Below are 2647 nucleotides of genomic sequence, written 5' to 3' on the forward strand. Positions count from 1 at the left end.
GTCATGAGGTCGGTCTCTGCATCCTGAAGCCTATGATGCTTTTTTGCAGAGAAACCTCTGCTGAGGCCCAGGTAACTTGCTATTTCCCATAGCTGGCACAGGAGCTTTGGAAGATAGGATTGTTTTCAGTATTATTTCACCATTTTTTCACCACTGTTTCAAGAACGGGAGCCCTTTTCAGCCGTTAGCGGAAGAATCCTTCTTTGGAGATGAGATATTTTTCTGGGGTGGCAAGTGCAGGGCCTCTGTCAGTCCTGGGTTTGTTGGACTAGCGCCAGACATGAGAAGTGCGCCTTTGTGGGACAGGTGAATAGTGCGGATCCTGTTTCAGTCTAAAGACTGAAACAGGATCCGCACTTTTCACCGTTCCTTTCAGAATCATTTGATTCATCAGCTAGGAATGGCGATTGCTTCTCCAGAACAATCGAAGGCTAGGCCAAAGTAACTCGATCTTTCCAAGAGGTGTGTGGCCCAACTTTTGAAAGAACCGCTAAGTGGAGAAATATTTGGTATTTTTCCGAAGCAGTTTTCACCGTAATTGTCCTAAGGTTGGTCTCTGCATCGTTAAGCATACCAGAGTTTTCACAGACGAAACAGGCTGAGGCCCAGTAATCTTGGCATTTCCAATAGTTGGTCCTAGAGACTACCAAGAAAGTGTTCTTTTAAGTGTTATTCTGTTGTGATTTCAGCATTATTTTCAGAACCCGAGCAGGGTTCTCGCATTAGCGTAAGAATCCTGCCTGGTAGTTGAGATTTCATGGTGGGGTGTAAGTGCAGGGCTTCTGTCTGCCCTGCCTTTGATTTGTTTACCTCCAGAGTTGGAAAGTGCATAGTTGCGTGAGATGGGAAAAGTGTGGATCGTGCTTCAGATTTCATCCTGACACTTTGAAATGAGCAGTGTGTTGGTAATTATTTGCCATTTCCATTGCGTTTGGCCCCGTAATAGTCATGAGGTCGGTCTTTGCATCCTGAAGCCTATGATCCTTTTTGCAGAGAAACCTCTGCTGAGGCCCAGTTAACTTGCTATTTCCCATAGCTGGCACAGGAGCCTTGGAAGATAGGATTGTTTTCAGTATTATTTCACCATTTTTTCACCACTGTTTCAAGAACGGGAGCCCTTTTCAACCGTTAGCGGAAGAATCCTTCTTTGGAGATGAGATATTTTTCTGGGGTGGCAAGTGCAGGGCCTCTGTCAGTCCTGGGTTTGTTGGACTAGCGCCAGACTTGAGAAGTGCGCCTTTGTGGGACAGGTGAATAGTGCGGATCCTGTTTCAGTCTAAAGACTGAAACAGGATCCGCACTTTTCACCGTTCCTTTCAGAATCATTTGATTCATCAGCTAGGAATGGCGATTGCTTCTCCAGACCAATCGAAGGCTAGGCCAAAGTAACTCGATCTTTCCAAGAGGTGTGTGGCCCAACTTTTGAAAGAACCGCTAAGTGGAGAACTATTTGGTATTTTTCCTAAGCAATTTTCACCGTAATTGTCCTAAGGTTGGTCTCTGCATCCTTAAGCATAAGAGAGTTTTCACAGACGAAACAGGCTGAGGCCCAGTAATCTTGGCATTTCCAATAGTTGGTCCTGGAGACTACCAAGAAAGTGTTTTTTTAAGTATTATTCCGTTGTGGTTTCAGCATTATTTTCAGAACCCGAGCAGGGTTCTCGCATTAGCATAAGAATCCTGCCTGGTAGTTGAGACTTCTGGGTGGGGTGTAGGTGCCGGCTTTTGTCAGGCCTGCCTTTGATTTGTTTACCTCCAGAGTTGGAAAGTGCATATTTGCGTAAGATGGGAAAAGTGTGGATCGTGCTTCAGATTTCATCCTGACACTTTAAAATGACCAGTGTGTTGGTAATTATTTGCCATTTCCATGGCGTCTGGCACCGTAATAGTCATGAGGTCGGTCTCTGCATCCTGAAGCCTATGATGCTTTTTTGCAGAGAAACCTCTGCTGAGGCCCAGGTAACTTGCTATTTCCCATAGCTGGCACAGGAGCTTTGGAAGATAGGATTGTTTTCAGTATTATTTCACCATTTTTTCACCACTGTTTCAAGAACGGGAGCCCTTTTCAGCCGTTAGCGGAAGAATCGTTCTTTGGAGATGAGATATTTTTCTGGGGTGGCAAGTGCAGGGCCTCTGTCAGTCCTGGGTTTGTTGGACTAGCGCCAGACATGAGAAGTGCGCCTTTGTGGGACAGGTGAATAGTGCGGATCCTGTTTCAGTCTAAAGACTGAAACAGGATCCGCACTTTTCACCGTTCCTTTCAGAATCATTTGATTCATCAGCTAGGAATGGCGATTGCTTCTCTAGACCAATCGAAGGCTAGGCCAAAGTAACTCGATCTTTCCAAGAGGTGTGTGGCCCAACTTTTGAAAGAACCGCTAAGTGGAGAACTATTTGGTATTTTTCCGAAGCACTTTTCACCGTAATTGTCATAAGGTTGGTCTCTGCATCCTTAAGCATACGAGAGTTTTCACAGACGAAACAGGCTGAGGCCCAGTAATCTTGGCATTTCCAATAGTTGGTCCTAGAGACTACCAAGAAAGTGTTTTTTTAATTATTATTCCGTTGTGGTTTCAACATTATTTTCAGAACCCGAGCAGGGTTCTCGCATTACCATAAGAATCCTGCCTGGTAGTTGAGATTTCAT

The sequence above is a fragment of the Lemur catta genome (genome assembly GCF_020740605.2).
Source record: "Lemur catta isolate mLemCat1 chromosome 10 unlocalized genomic scaffold, mLemCat1.pri SUPER_10_unloc_1, whole genome shotgun sequence".
Lineage (NCBI taxonomy): Eukaryota > Metazoa > Chordata > Mammalia > Primates > Lemuridae > Lemur > Lemur catta.